This window comes from Trichosurus vulpecula, assembly GCF_011100635.1.
Source record: "Trichosurus vulpecula isolate mTriVul1 chromosome X unlocalized genomic scaffold, mTriVul1.pri SUPER_X_unloc_4, whole genome shotgun sequence".
NCBI classification, from domain to species: Eukaryota; Metazoa; Chordata; class Mammalia; order Diprotodontia; family Phalangeridae; genus Trichosurus; species Trichosurus vulpecula.
In genome coordinates, this window is record NW_023494380.1 from 413,457 (window position 1) to 430,338 (window position 16,882).

Below are 16,882 nucleotides of genomic sequence, written 5' to 3' on the forward strand. Positions count from 1 at the left end.
TCCTTATAGTATCAGATTTTACTCCTAAATCATGAACCCATTTTGACTTTATTTTGGTATATGGTGTAAGATATTGATCTATGCCCAGTTTCTGCCCTACCATTTTCCAATTTTCCCAACAGTTTTTGTGAAATAGTGAATTATTAGCCCAGAAGCTGGCCTCTTTGGATTTATCAAAGAGTAGATTGCTAAACTTGTTGATTTCTCCTACTTGTGTACCTATCCTATTCCACTGATCCACACCCCTGTTTCTTAACCAGTACCAGGCAGTTTTGATGACTGCTGCTCTGTAGTACAGTTTAATATCTGATATGGCTAGGCCACCTTCTCCAGCATTTCTTTTCATTTAAAAAAAAACTCTACTTTTCACAAGGAGATGGATTTGCATGTACTTCACTGAGTACCTCTCTTGATCCTTCTGGTCATTACTGATCCATGATTATCAACTGTTTAGGTCTATCATCTTCTGCTAGATGTCTTATTCTTTTCTACTAACATTAACAGAATCTTGAGATTTGTGAGGGCCCTTATACTTTAGGGTACCTAGTCCTTCATTCCTTCTTTCTTCCTGAGACATTGTTCTTTCTGTGTGTAGGGCACTGTGCCAGGTGCTTGCAGAAATGAAAAGTTTATGGAGGACAGGATCTTGCTACATAAAATTTGGGGGCTAGGGATACGGTGTAAATATAGCTATAATACAGATATTATTGAATGCATCCTTAAGGTGCCAAGTAGTATGCTATGTGAGATCTGAGCAGGAGGGGCTTGTTACTGGGACAAAGAGATCCAGGAAGACTTTATGGAGGAGGCCTTATTTGAGTTTTGTTTTATAGAAATTGGTAGGAATTTAATAGGGGAGGAAGGATACTCCATGCATAGGGAACAGTATGAACAAAAAACAAGAGTCTAGAAAGCAAAGGACATACTCAAAGTGAGAAAGCCCAGTTTAGCAGGAGAGAGGAACATCATATTGAGCAAGAAATGTAGGGTCTCAGTGGTACACAGTACTAGTAAGGCATGGTTTACTGTTAAACTATTCTTGATTTATCTTAAAGCATGGAGAAAAGTCACAGCTACTTCAAGATCTGTGAACAGAAGACATCAGAATGCTGAGACTAATTCTGGGCCTATTTAGGTAGTTTGGGGGACTTATTCTTATTGCTGGTGTTAAAAGTGTTGGCAGGCAAATCTTTCCTTTGGTATGGTGAGGGAAGGACAATGAAGTGAGAACTAGCTTAACGTTAAAATGATTTTACTAATTTTGGAAGAAGCAGTAAATGGGAAAAAGACAATGACTAAGAATATATTCAATGTATGAGAGGAAGAATTGGGAGCTTGGTGGCCCTTGTGGTTTGTGTGTGGTATGTATATTAAAAAAGGGCCAATGAATCTATGAATGATAGGAGGGTTGCCCTGAAATATCTGGAAAATTGCCTCAAAGCTCCACTTCACTTAGACATTTAGACATCTCCAAAATATAAATCCATAAGAAGAATGGAATGATGGATACAAATGTACTGCAAAACATAGTCATTTTGTCAATTGGGTTTTGTTAATTTTTTTTCTTGATGTAAGAGAAGCTTCCTTGGTAAATTGGGGTATATTGGGAAATCATTCTGATATTCTAAAAGTCAAAAAATAAAAATAAAATTTATTAATTGACAACTACAAATAAAAATAAAATATTTGATTTTTGCCTTGAGCAGTGTTTACATAAAAAAGAGTGATATTCATGATCTCATTTTAGAAGAACAATTTAAATACGTAAAAGTCACAATTTTGGTGAAGAAAATTTAATGAAATGATTTAGGTCACAATTTTGGTGAAGAAAATTTAATGAAATGATTTAGGAAATCAAAGAAGCAATTTATTCTTCACCTTTCAAAATGTAAAATGAACAGATGCTTTTTTTGTTTTATAGTTGGAAAGGAACTTCCTAAGAAGTCTAATTGTCCAGGGAACCTGTGATGATTTTGCCTGAGACTATGGCTGTAACCAAAACAAAATAAGATTTTAAGCTCACTCATTTTTTTTTTAAATGCCTCATATGCCATGTAGTCCAGCATATATCTGAGTAGGAATCTTTCTCCAACATCCCTGACAATCAACCACCCAACCTCTTTCTGAAGATCTCCAGTGTTAGGTGTCTGTACATCTGCTGCTGTCCAGAATCATCCCATTACAATTCAGCATAACTCCATGAAGATGGAGGTGGTTTCCTCACACACATTTGTTCATAGTTCTGACCTTGTAAACTAAACAGAACATCTCTCTTCCCCATGATGTCCCTTCAAAACCTGCCCCTCCCCCCTAAATTCTTCTTTTCTCATTGCAGGGGTCTTTCTGTTTCTTCATCTGGCTGTCATATGATGGTTCTGAGTAACTTCAGCATCCCGATTGCCCTCCTCTGCAGGCCTCCAGATCCTTTCTAAAATGTCCTACCTATAAGTGAACACATTATTCCATACTGGTCCGATGAGAAGAGAATAGAGTGGTAGTATTAGCACCCACCATTTAAAGAGTTGTAATTAATGTAGACAAAAATCACTTAACAGAAAGATAATAACCTAAAGGACAAATAGAAAATTTTGTTACTCTTATTGTTTCTCTGTCATTTGCTTGTAGTGATTGAGACAATGGGAATTCTCTATAATTTATCAAGGTTATTCTATATGACTGGGTTATTGGAAAATGTTGACCTATACCTCGTGAAAGAGAACATCCACAGAGCCCAACACATTTTGACTTTGTTTTTCTCACAGAAAAAAATCTTAGAAAAGCACTACCCAATGCTTGGGCCATTGTTCAAATGGCAATTATGTGTCAAGCACAGTAGCAGTCATGGGATACACATTGTTACTCTGAAAGAGTCACACTTAAAATGGGGGATTTATTCTCTAGTTGCAATTTGTTGCCATTTCTTCCAGAGTTATTTTCCCTGGAGATGTAAAAGGATGTTGTTTCAACAACTGCAATTTTATTCTTCATAATTAACAAGATTGCTGCATTTTCTCATATTTTTGATGGTATAAGATAGTGTGACAATAGAAAGGGTTTATGAAATGTGTTATTCTTTAAACATCTTATTAGGGAAATTGACCTGCCTCCAAGGCAGGTCAGTTTCCTACACTATAATGAGACTAAGTTGTGTTGACAGAAACAGGGAAAGGGAGCCTACACTTACAAATAAAAACAAGAAACCAGTTGAAAATTCAGATAATTTAAAACCATTCCATAACCTAGTTTGTTTTGAAAGAGAATACTGATCAGGGCAAGCATGAGACTCAGATTTTTTTTCCCTTTGATATCTTTTTGGATGCTACCAGGACTTTGATAGTCTTTGTTGCTTGGTATTAGAACCTATACTGTTGCCTTTCATTGTGTATGAATATGATTTATTTTGAACTTAATCATTTGCATAACCTTAACAATGAATTTCCTATAGGATTCTCCTTAACTTAAATATGGTAAAGAATCTACCAAATTTTGTTTTAATACAAAGGAATAATGAAATGAGAATATTTCATGGTTATATGTGATCATCCTACCTTAGAATACTTGGAAAATTGACTGTAACTTATTACTTTCAACTTTAGCAATCACAGTCAGAAAATATAAGAAACAACAAGAAAGGGAAAGGGTACTTACTACTCAAGACAAAGATTTTTTATTAAATTAAATCATAGAGAATTAAGTAGGGGATTTGCAGAAAATAGGAAATATAACGTTTCACTTTCTTGATCAATTGTCGCCATACTAAAGGTAATCATCTCTAGTTCTTGAGTGATTTCAAGCTAAGTTTCTAGAATTCCTTTGTTCACTCCCACAAAAAGAAAAAAAGAAGAGAGAGTGTAGGAGAGAAAGAGAAGATATGAGAAAGATAACATGAGCTGGGAATGTCTCTCCAATGTAATTGATCTCTGTAATGAGCTGAAAGCAATAAATTTTTCCCCCTCCCATTTGTAACTACTTTATTCAACTTTTGTGGCCAGCTGACAGATGGCAAAAAAAAATAATAAGGCAGGTGTTAAAGTGCAATCAGCTGTAAAATTCATTAGTGAACATAGATGGGGAAGATTTCAAGTCACCCCAGGAGCAAACAAAAGTCCACAGATATCATAAAGCTGATTCACCCTCCCCTCTGTAATGGCCTTGGCATCTCACTGTACATCAAATAACATGACCCCAGTGAAAGTTGTGATGATGTTGGTCCTAATAAGAGATATGCCCTACTGGGCTGATCGGTTGAGGGAACTGGCATTCTGCCCAAGGCACTCAACTCCAAGGAGTTTGGGCAGCTTTGCAAGATTTGTGCCTGGCCACCTAGAGTTTCTTATGCTCACCAATGGCATATAAATACCCTACACTGTAACACAAGGCATCACTCTTTACTTAAAGAAAAAGAAATAATGCCTTCTAATGGCCATGTTTCACTGATCATGCAAGTTTCCATGGAAATGACTATGAAGTTGCCAAGGAACAGCAGGAATGTTCCTTTGTTCACATACCTGTACATCATGCAGCTTTGTTAAATGGCAGCTGACAAAGTTTAAAGCCTCAAGGCTTGGACCAGTATTTGAGAAAATGCATTATCAATAATTATAATACTTTCTTTAATTTGGCTGCAAATTCATCATAATGAGGTAATAGTCATAAGCATTTCTTCTGAGTCACTTTTAGAGGACAACTTTTTCACACAGACACAGACACAGACAGACAGACACACACACACACCTTCTATTACTTTAAGACTTCATAGTTTAGAAAACATGCCTCTGGTAATAACTCTGGGATGTAGGTATTGCTGGTATTATCCCTTCCACCTTTCCCCTAATCTACAGATGGGAAAAATGAGGACCAAAGCACTTTAATGCTTCTCCCATGGTTAAAGGGTTAGTCATTAGTAGAGCTGAGACCCAAATATAGATCTCCTGACTCTAAGATCATTGCTCTTTTCTCTAAAAAGTGCTGGCTTCCCTGAATAAAAAAGACAAATTTTGAATTCAGTTCCCCATTTTCTTTTGCCTGTTTCCTCTTAATGTAGGCAAACCTTCCCTCAATAAGTGTTGTTTCTTTCCTCCACAGAATTTTGCAGAATTACAAAATCTCAGTGTTGAAAGAAACCTCATAGATCACCTACTCCAACTTAAATAAGAATCCATTCTCCAATACCCCTGTCATGATTATACATGTGTAGCCTATATCAAATTGCATGCCATTTTGGGGAAGGGAGAAGGGAGGGAGGGAGAAAAAAATGGAACTCAAAATCTTGTAAAAGTGTACGTTGAAAACTAAAAAAATTCTTTTAATTAATTTTTTTTCAAAAAAAAAAGAATCAGCACCAGGTGCTTTGCCACACAAAATATTAATGGCATTAAAAACTTCTTCACTTGGAAATTTGGCTAGAGAGGGATTGACTTCAACCTGAGGTGTATATGGTCAATGGTTTCAGTATTAGTTGGTAATAGTCTGTAGAGAATGCTGTGTAAGTATATAGCCCGTCTTTCCAGGATCATGTTCTTATCACTAATCAGTATGGTTCCATCAGCAATGAGTAATTGCAGTACAACATGGGTCTTTGGCCTATAAATAGCTTAACTGTGAAACACTTTTCACATGAATAAAGTCAGATCTAAATAAATGGAAAAAACAGTTGCTTGTGGTCAGGCCTAGCTAATATAATAAAAATGACCATTTTACCTAAATTAATTTACTTATGCAGTGCCATGTCAATCAAACTACCAAAAATTATTTTATAGAGCTGGAAAAAATAATGACAAAATTCATCTGGACAAACAAGAGGTCCAGAATATTTAGGGAATTAATGAAAAGAAATGCTAGCGAAGGTGGCCTAGCCATACCAGATATTAAACTGTACCATAAAGCAGCAGTCATCAAAACTACTTGGTACTGGATAAGAAAGAGTGGTGGATCAGTGGAATAGGTTAGGTACACAAGATGCAGTAGTTAACGACTATAGCAGTCTACTCTTTGATAAACCCAAAGAATCCCACTATTTCACAAAAACTGCTGCGAAAATTGGAAAATGGTAGGGCAGAAACCGGGCATAGACCCATATCTTACACCGTATACCAAAATAAAGTCAAAATGGGTTCATGATTTAGGAATAAAGGCTGATAGCATAATCAATTTGGGAGAGCAAGGAACAGTTTAACTGTCAGATTTACAGGAAATGGAAGAATTTATCACCCAACAAGAGATAGCATTACAAAATGCAAAATGGATAATTTTGATTGTGTTAAATTGAAAACTTTTGTATAAACAAAGCCAATGCAACAAAGAATAGGAGGGAAGTAGAAAATTGGGAGAAAATCTTTACAACTAGTGTCTCTGATAAAGGCCTCATCTCTAAAATATGCAGGGAACTGAGCCAAATTTATAGGAATAAAAGGCATTCCCCAATTGAGAAATGGTTAAAGGATATGAACAGGCAGTTTTCAGAGGAAGAAATTAACGATATCTATAGGCATATGAAAACATGCTCTAAATCACTATTGATCAGAGAAATGCAAATCAAAACAACTCTTAGGTACCACATCTCTCCTGTCAGATTGGCTAACATGACAAAACAGGAAATTGATAAATGCTGGAGAGGATGTGGGGAAATTGGAACATGGTTACATTGTTGTTGGAATTGTGTACTGATCCACCCATTCTGGAGAGCAATTTGGAACTATGCCCAAAGGGCTATAAAAAAATGTGCATATCCTTTGACCCAACAATACCACTTCTAGGGATGTATCACAAAGAAATCACACAAGTGGGAAAGGGACCCTTATGTACAAAAATATGTATAGCGGCTCTTTTTCTGGTAGCAAAGAATTGGAAATCAAGGGGATGCCCATCAATTGGGGAATGGCTGAAGAAGTTGTGGTATATGAAGGTAATAGAATACTTTTGTCTTATAAGAAATGGGGAAGATACAGAATTCACAATAACCTGGAAAACCTCCATGATATAATGCTCAGTGACCGGAGCAGAACCAGGAGAACATTGTACACAACCACAGGCATTGATTCTGTGATGACTAACCCTGATAGACAACTCACAATTTGACAAAACTTGCTGGGAAAACTGAAAAACAGTTTGGTCGAAACTAGGTGAAGACCAGTGTCCTGCAAAATGTTATTGTCTGTCCTTTTTTTTTGAAGAGGACCATGACATCAGGGAGGTGATGCAGTTGTTGATGTTTAGGGGTGCTGGGACCCCAAAATAGGGACACACCCATCCTGCCCCAACAAACACGACTCCAGCCTTCTTTAAGCCAAAGAAAAACAACGTCTATTAAAGGTCCGCCATATTGGACAGACTCTTAAGGAACCTGAACACTCCTAACGCTGACGCAAGTGGGCCAAATTGAATCCCAGCACCTCCATGGAGACTGAGAAGCATCTTATACACAGAAAGGGCGTGGGAGGGATCGAGAGGTGTCCGGTAGGCTGGGGTGACTGGAGGAGAGGTCCAGAGAGCATCTCGATGACAGTGACCAGTAGGGTGGGGGGACTGGAGGTCGGAACCAAGAGAATGGCACCTGAGATAGAATCCAGGGAGGACTTGCCGTCGCTCTTCCAATGAGCGTTGACTGACAGCCCTGGTGGCCAATAGGCGCTCGGCAGCTGGAGATGGGGGGGGTACGCGGCTGCGTTTCTGATGATCGGTCACGCCTTTGGTTCCCCACCACCAGCGGCAGCGTACACGCAGCTGCTCCTCTCTTGGCAGCTTCTCCAGAAGCAGCAGGTGGGGTGGAGCGGGGGTCGGAGGAGCGGCGGTTGGGGGGGGGGGGTTGACGGAGGAGCGACGGGCGGTGGGGGGGATGGAGCTGCGGGCTAACGGGGCCGGAGCGGCGGGCAGGCGAACGGGGCCGGAGGAGCGGGGGGTGGGGGCGGCTTCTCCAGAGGCAGCAGGTGGGGGGGCGCGGAGGAGCGGCGGGTGAGCGGGGCCAGGAGGAGCGGCGGGGGGGAGGGGGGGGGCGGCCTCTCCAGAGGCAGCAGGTGGGCGGGGGGGCGGCTTCTCCAGAGGCAGCAGGTGGGGAGTGGGGCAGAGGAGCGGGGGTTGGGGGCGTCTTCTCCAGAGGCAGCTGGTGGGGGGGGCGGTGGAGCGGCGGGCAGGGAGGAGCCGTAGGAGCGGGGGGTGGGGGCGGCTTCTCCTGAGGCAGGACATGAGGGGGCGGAGGAGCGGCGGGCGGGCGAACGGGGCTGGAAAAGCGGGGTGGGGGCGGCTTCTCCAGAGGCAGCAGGTGGGGGGGGGCGGAGGAGCGGGGGATGGGGGGGGGTGGGGGCGGGGGCGGGGGCGGCTTCTCCAGAGGCAGGACATGAGGGGGCGGAGGAGCTGCGGGTGAGGGCGGCTTCTCCAGAGGCAGCAGGTGAGGGGGTGGAGGAGGGGCGGGGGCTCGGAGGAGCGGCGGCTGACGGCGGGTAGGAGCGGTGGGGGTGGGGCCAGAGGATAGGCAGGTGTGGGGGAGCAGAGGCCCCATCCTCTTGGGCCCCACCTGGTCCCATCCCCCGCTGCGAGGCACCTCCCCCTCCTCTTCCTCCTCTGCCTACGTAGCCTCCTTCACCGTCTGACTATGCCGTAGAGGAGCTGGGAAATTGAGGCAGGCCCTTGCACCCTCACTTTCCCAGCCTGTCAAACGAGGCATCCTGTTGATCTGGAGTGGAGAATCTCGGCCCAGGCCCTCCCCCAGTGCGACTGCGCATATTTGACAGGCCAGAAGCTGGGGGGGGGGGGGGGGGACGGTGCTGGGGATTTTGAGGCTGCTGATGCTGGAGTCCCCAGAAGGAGACACCCCCCCCAGCAGTGTCCAGGTCATGGTCATCGGGTGTCCCTCCAGTGGAATGAATGAATGAATGAACTAAAGAATGAATGAATGACCTCTTCCCCTCGGGCCCATTTTGATTTTCATTTCTCCAATCAATAGTGAGCTGGAGTGTTTTTTTTTATATGTCTATAGGTAGCTTCCATTACTTCATCTGAAAACTGATCATATTTTTTGATCCCTTATCAGTTGGAGAATGGCATTTATTTTCATAAATTGGACTCAGTTCTCTATATGTTTGAGAAATACAGTCTTTATCAGAAAAACTTGCTTCATTTTTTTTTCACAGTTACTATAGCTAACTGTATTTCCCTCCCCCCATCCCCCACGTATATTCTATTCTCTCTCCTTTCACCCTGTCCCTCTTTAAAAGTGTTTTCCTTCTGACTACCCCTCCCTCAATGTGCCCTCCCTTCTATCTCCGCCTCCCATCCCCTTCCCTTCTTACTTTCCTGTAGGATAAGATAGATTTCTGCATCCAATTAAGTGTGTATATTATTCCCTCTTTGAGCCAGTTTTGATGAGAGTAAAGTTCTTTCACACCTCCTCATGGCCCCCCTCTTCCCCTCCACTGTAAAAGCTTTTTCTTGCCTCTTTTATGTGAGATAATTTAACCCATTCAACCTCTCCCTTTCTTTCTCCCAGTATATTCCTCTTTCACACCGTAATTTTAGTTTTTTGTACGTCATCCCTTCATATTCATCACATCTCTATCCTCTGCCTATATATAGGCCTTCTAACTACCCTAATAATGGGAAAGGTCTTATGAGTTACAAATATCTACCCATGTAGGAATGTAAACAGGTTAACCTTATCAAGTCCTTTACCATTTTCCTTTCCTGTTTACCTTTTTATGCTTCTCTGGAGCCTTGTCTTTGAAAGTAAAATTTTCTATTCAGCTCTGGCCTTTTCATTAAAAAATGCTTGAAAGTCCTCTATCTCATTGAATATCTATTTTTTTTCCCCTGAAGATTATACTCAGTTTTGCTGGGTAGGTGATTCTTGGTTGTAATCATAGCTCTTTTGCCCTCCAGAATATCATGTTCCAGGCCCTCTGATCCTTTAATGTAGAAGCTGCTAAATCTCGTGTTCTCTCTACTGTGTTTCCACCATAGTTCAATTCTTTCTTTCTGACTGCCTGCAATATTTTCTCCTTGACCTGGGAACCCTGGAATTTGGCCACCATATTCCTGGGAGTTTTCATTTTGGGATCTCTTTTAGATTGTTTCAGTTTCTGTTTTATTCTCTGGTTCTAGAATATCAGGGCAGTTTTACTTGATAATTTCTTGAAAGATGATGTCTAAGCTCTTTTTTGGATCATGGCTTGAAGGCAGTCCAATAATTTTTAGATTATCTCTCCTGGGTCTATGTTCCAGATTAGTTGTTTTTCCAATGATATACTTCACATTGCATTTTTTCATTCTTTTGGCTTTGTTTTATTGTTTCTTGATTTCTCATAAAGTCATTAGCTTTCATTTGATCATTCTAATTTTTGAGGAACTATTTTCTTCAGTGAGCTTTTGTGCCTCCTTTCAATGTGGCCAGTTCTACTTTTTAAGGAGTGTTTTTTTTTCTTCAGTTTATTTTTGTGCCTCTTTTCCCATTTGTCCTAGTTTGTTTTTTTGTGAGGTATTATTTTCTTCAGTAATTTTTTGTGTCTCCTTTAGGCTGTTGACTTGTTTTTTATGATTTTCTTGCATCACTCCTTTTTCTTCCCAGTTTTTCCTCCACTTCTCTAATTTGATTTTCAAACTCCTCTTTGAGCTCTTCCATGGCCTGAGAATAATTAATCTTTTTCTTAGAGGCTTTGGATGTAGGAACTTAGACTTTGTTGTCTTCTTCTGAGTGTGTGTTTCGATCTTCTTTGTCACCAAAGTAAGTTTCTGTAGTCTGAGTTTTTTTCTGTTGTTTACTCTTTCTCAGCCTATTACTTGACTTTAACTGAAAGTAGGGCTCTGCTTCCAGGGTGGAGGGTGTCTTGTCCTGGGCTTCAGGGGTTTTGTGCAGCTGTTGTCAGAGACCCTTCCAGGCACCTGTAAGTTTTCAGTTCTTCTGGAGTGGTATGATCTCAGGAGGTGTTTACAACTCTCCTGGCCTGTGCTCTGGTCTGTGAGTGACCTGAAGCACTCTTTCCTGCCCACTGGGAGGGAGGGAAGGGGGATAGGAGCTGAGCTCCCTGGGCACGTCATGTCACTTGTCCAGGGGGCGTTCTCACTGGAGAAGTGGGGAGGAAATGCCCCCTGGCAGCAGCAGCTACCCCCTTGTAGGTTCTTTCCTTGCCCCATTCTTGGAACCCTGGGGCCCTTGGGGACTTGGCAGTAATGTCCTTGTGGAAAACCTTGGGTTCCCCTGCCACTGTGGGAGGAACAATCCCTTGCTGGTGTCTCTGGGGTGAGCAGACTGCAGAAGACTCCTCAGAGCTGGATGGGGTTGCTAGCCCTAAGTTCTGTCAGAGGGAGGCATTCCCTCTGTAGCATCCTGACAGGTGGTTGTCTGTCTAGCCTTTACTGGAACACCTCAGAGCATGGGGAGCTCACTATTTCACAAGACAGTTTGTTACATTTTTTAATAGCTTTAACTGTTTGTAAAAGTGAGGGTGGCTCTGATCGTTGACATGATGCTCACCCACAGTAGACCCCAAGTAAGTGTGCATTGAGTTAAATCAGAAAGCTCCGTTTTGTGCTCCTGTTGTCCTCCTCCTAAATTCCATCCCTTCTGGTCCTGCTCCCTGGGGCCGAGCAGAGCACAGCTAAGTTGCAGGGCTGCCTCCCCCTCAGACTGGCGTGCTCAGTTATTCTCAGGTCCCTGGGACTGACCATTTGGCTACACCACCAGATGAGGTTCATAGCTTTTCGGGGGTCTGAACACTGGCTTGCTGTGTCCTATGCGTGTGGTCCTGGCTAAGCCCCTTCCCCCTCTGGATCGTGGTGCCCTGATGTCACCTGGGGGCGCCTCCACCATGTCCGTCCAGAGAAGCCGAGGCAGACCCCAAGCCTGGACTGTGGGCATTCCAGGATGGCTTCTGTACAACTGCCGTGGGAGGGATGTAGGTGAAGGACAATGAGCCCATTTTACAGATGATGGGTCTTGGATCTCAGAGAGGGGGATGAGGGGTCCAGGCCCCCCTGGCCAGTTACTTAGTGGATGTGCCAGTCCTGGGAGGCCACGCTGACAAGAGGCAGGGCACCCACTGTGCCTGCAGCACCGGCCATGGGCAGTGACCCCTTCTTCCTTTGGCTCCATTCATATCAATAACATTTGTTATAGCATGTGGAGAGATGGCTGACTTCACACCCGGGTTCCAGTCATGCTTGGGTCACAGGACCCCTTGGGCTCCAGACAGTTGGGGTGGGGGAAAGTGGGCCTCCTACAGGAATGGGGAGGGAAGAAGGGAGGCTGGGGGACCCAGGCCTCTGTTGGTGCCTGCCTGTCCCTTGCTTCCTCTCAGCCAGGTGGCCCTTCCCTCCTCAGGAGAAAGAGCGGCACCTGAAGGAGGAGGAGGAGGAGCCTCTGCTGAGAAAGCGGAAGGTACAGGAGCATCAGGAGGAGGACAAGTGCTGTCACCCCGAGGAGGTGAAGATGTGAGTATCTGCCCCCTGACCCAGCCCCTCCCACTCCCTGGCCCTGTGGAGGAGGGACTGAGGGTGGATGGAGGGGGGTCTCCAAGTCCAGGAGGTGTCCTGTCCATTCCTCCTTGTCCCCCAGGGAGCCGGAAGAGCATCTTGAGAAGGTCATGCAGGCCTGTGAGGTGGTGGAGAAGCAGCAGGAGCAGCAGCATCCTGAGCAGCAGCCAGCTCAGCTGGAGAAGGAGCCAGAGGTCAGGGTGGCCCTGGGTCTTGGGCTGGGACATTCCAGGAAGCCCCGGGCTGGGGGAAGGGATGGAGGCCCAGGGAGGCAGGAGCAGAGCTGTCCATCCTCACTCCTCACAGGATAAGGGCTAAGACAGGCCCCTTGTGCTGAACCTCAAGTCTGGAGGATCTGAATTCAGATCCACCTGAGCACTTGGTGGCCGTGCAACCCTGGGCTAGTTACTTAACGGCTGCCTGCCTCTGTTTCTTCTTCTGTAAAATTCCACTTGGGTCCCAGAATTGTTGGTAAAGAGCCAATGAGGTGATCCAAGCCAAGCACCATAGAAATGTGGTTGTCACCATCATTCTTCCACCAAAGGGGGAGGGCACAGAAAGAGAAAGACTCCTGGCATCTGTCCGTCCTTCCCCGTGGGCAGCAGGAAGAGGTGGCTTCTATCTGGGATGAGTGCTCCCCCATTGGCCTGTTCCTTTCTGGAGGCCAAGCCCAATTGTTCTTTACCCAGAATATTCATTCCACACTCAGACATGGGGCAGTTTGGAAATTTGCATTCCACAAGGAGGGCTCATGCACCATCAGTGACTGAGAGCTGGTAGGGCTGGGGTTGGCTCTGCTCTGCCCGCTTCACCCCCAGCCTGGCCTGTGCACCCCTCCCCTGCCTGCCCGACCAGGTGCCCTCTCTGTCCCACCTCCAGGAGGAGGAAGGGGGAAAGAAGCAGGAGCAGCTGCAAAAGGAGAAGGAGGAGGAGAAGGAGGAAAAAGAAGAGAAGGAGGAGGAGAAGAAGGAAGAGGAGCTTCTGCAGAAGGGGGCTGAGGCCCAAGGGTCGGGGGAGCAGCAGGAGCAGCAGCCGGTCCTTGAGGGGGAGCAGAAGAGGCGGCAGGGCAAGTGGTGAGGGCCTGCCTTCCCTGCCTATGGGTGTTTGTGTGTGTAAGAGAGAGAGAGATGCTGTGAGTGTAAGATTGTGAGTATGTGTATAAGAGAAACCGAGTGTGTGCATGTTACTGTGAGTGTGACTGTGTGTGTGTGTGAGAGAGAGAGAGGCAGGCTGTGAGATTGTGAATGTGTGTGAAAGGGACTGGGTGTGTATGTGACTGAGAGAGACTGAGTGCAGATGAGATCCCAGCAGACCCCCAGGGGCTTTGCCAAACTCTGCCTTGGCAGGGGGCGTGTGGGGGATGTTCCGGACTGCAGTGAGTTCTAGGCCTGCATCTTGGCTGCATCATTTACTCTCAGTATGGCCTGGAGCCCATCTCTTCCCTCCTCCAAGACTCAGTTTCTTTTCCTGAAAAGTGGGGGTGATAATTGGGCTCTGTCATGAGGCTCGCGGTATCATGCTGGGGCCTGTTCTGTAGTTGCCCACCACTTTGGGGGACCCCGAGGTCGTGCTTCGCTGGCAGAGCGGGGCCATGGAGATGATGGATTTTCAGGTCAGGGAGTAGTTGGGGTCGTGGAGGAACCGCACGATGCCCCAGATAGACCCTGTTCCACTTCATTCTTCCTTCACTGTTCTGGGCCCAGCTCGTCATCTTCTCCTGACAGGCCATCTCTCCGTAGTTCTTAGAACTCTCTCCTTAGTTCTTAGAACTCCAGGGAGCGCCTTGATCCCTCTCACTCAGTCCAGAGCAGATGCAAAGTCAAGGCCTTTTTCCTTCATTTGTGTATGTACCCACTGGGGTGACTACCCACCTGTATGGGATCCTCGGGCCAGCATGGATTCTTCATCTACTTTGCTTTCCAGTGTAGGCAGCTGGGCCCATCTCCTTCACTTTTTTAAGGTCTCACAACAGTTTTGAGAGTGTACATTTGCAGGTATTATCCCCACCTTGCAGATAAGGAAACAGGCTTGGATGAGTTAAAAAACTTGCTTATAACACGGGTAGTAATCTTTGGCAGAAGGATTGAATCCGAAGGAAGTGTTTATTTTTATTTATGTATTTTAAAAGTAAGTTTCATAAATGTCTGACACACATGCTCCCCTTCCTCCACCCATTGCATTCTTCCATGCGTAAAGGAAAGATAAGCTGCTCCAACCCCATGTGGGCGACGTCGTGGCCTCCACCTCCCTGCAGCAAAGGGTGAGTCCTGGGAACAAGAGGGATCATCAGTGTGGCGGTTCAGTCCATTGTCCTTTCCTTAGGCTTTCCAGCTGACACTGCTCTGTCATGGTACCCCATCTTCTCCTGGCTCTCCTCCTCTCGGTACCAGGTCATAGGAGCCTTGTGTTTCATGGTTTTCTTGCATCACTCTCATTTCTCTTCCCAATTTTTCCTCTACTTCTCTAACTTGCTTTTCCAAATCCTTTTTGAGCTCTTCCATGGCCTGAGACCAGTTCATGTTTTTCTTGGAGGTTTTTTATGTAGGCTCTTTGACTTTGTTGACTTCTTCTGGCTGTATGTTTTGATCTTCTTTGTCACCAAAGAAAGATTCCAAAGTCTGAGTCTGGATCTGAGTCCATTTTCCCTGCCTGGCCATGTTCCCAGCCAACTACTTGACCCTTGAGTTTTTTATTGGGGTATGACTGCTTGTAGAGTAGAGAGTACTTTGTCTCAAGCTTGAGGGGCTGCACTGATGTTTTCAGAGCTTTTTCTACAGAGCAAGCTCTGCCACAGCAGCCTTCCTCCTCCCCCAAGAACCGCCAACCAGGATCGTGACTCAGATCTGAGCAGGCTCTGCACTCCTGCTGGGATCTGCCACTCAATTCCTCTCACCAGGTGGGCGTGGGGCCTGAAAGAACTGCAGCTGTAGTTCTGTAGCTGCACCACCTCTGCTGCCCTGGGGTGGTGGCCGAACTGTGAACTCCTTTCACTCTGTCCCCCCACTAACCTTCTATGTTGTCTTTGGTGTTTGTGGGTTGAGAAGTCTGCGAACTGCCACAACTCACTGATTCAGGGTGCTAGTGCCTGTTCCGCCTGGCTCCCAGTCTGGTTGGTCCTGGTGAGGCCCATGCTGGGCTCTGCTCCATTCCGCTCCCAGCTCCGTGCAATAGACCTTACCCAGCGACCATCCAGGCTGGCCTGGGCTGAAGCCCTGCTTCCCTCTGCTATTTTTGTGGGTTCTGCAGTTCTAGAATTTGTTCAGAGCCATTTTTATAGGTGTTTGGAGGTTCTTGGGGGAGAGCTTTAGGCCAGTCCCTGCTTTCTACTAGCATCTTCGCTCTGCCACCTCTGTACAATTATTATACTCAGTTTTTAAGCCTATCTCTCAACTGATTCTTTGGCTCATTGAGGACACCCTCTAGCATTCTGGAAAGTGATGGCAGCTACAACCCTTTTAACATTTTGGACCACCAAAAGTCAGAGGATACAGTGGGAAGGTACAGGGAAGGAGGAGAGATGAGGCAAAGACAGGTTACATAGGTGACGTATTGCTTCATACACACTCATTTAACATGCATCATTTATAACATGGCCCCATGTACACTGAGTGGGGCACTTTCCACACCAGCTTCCCTGCTCCGATGAAATTACTGGTCCAGATATGAAATTGCATCCATGTACTTACATGTATATTTATGCGTTTCTTACATGAGTCATTTCATTTGGTTTCAAAATACTTGAAGCAGGGTCTCATTTGATCTCTGAAAAATCTTTGTGAGGTCTTCCAAGTGCATCATTTGGTTGCCTGAGCCCTGGGGCCTATTCAGAGGCCTATAGAGGGAGGGATGCTGTGACAGCAGGCGGTGCCCACTCCCAGCTCCATCACCAGATGTCCCAGCTTGGAATAACGGATGAAATGTATATGGTGCTGGAGAGAGACACAAGGGCTTAGACACTTACATTCTACTTTTCCTCTGGCAGAAGAGTGTTTGCAAATGTCCTTAGAAAAGACAGAACAGAAAAAACAGTTCAATTCATTGAGGATTTATTAAGCGCCTACTACATAAAAGACACTGTTTCTAGGTACTAGGGTGCAGAGACAGGAACAAACCAGGCCCTGCCATCTGGGAGCTTATGTTCTACTGGCTTCCTTCCTGATGCTGTTTCTCCTCTTTAAAATCCTGAGTCCTATTTCCAACAGCAAGTGGAGAGTGATGTGTTGAGCCCTGGGGATAGTGGCAGGTGGTGCTGTGGGGTGGGCTTCAGGTCAGGATCAGCCCTCTGGACCCCCTTCCTGCTGGTGACTGATGAGCTTGGGCTCTTGGTTTTCAGGGAGTGGCAAGAGAAGGAGAAATTACTGAGTGAACCAGAGGAGAAGAGGAGGAAGGTAAGGCACTGGGGGGAACTGGGGTGGGCCTTGGT

General features: G+C 45.3%; 1 long non-coding RNA gene and 1 pseudogene across 1 annotated transcript; one reads left to right on the plus strand and one right to left on the minus strand.

The window, feature by feature from the left end:
- Nucleotides 1–16,882, minus strand: part of LOC118833220 — a 673,388-nt pseudogene that overhangs the window by 195,789 nt on the left and 460,717 nt on the right.
- LOC118833217 lies at nucleotides 12,322–13,387 on the plus strand. The gene is made up of 3 exons (XR_005009300.1): nucleotides 12,322–12,417; nucleotides 12,542–12,653; nucleotides 13,315–13,387. It is a non-coding gene; the product is annotated as an uncharacterized LOC118833217 (long non-coding RNA).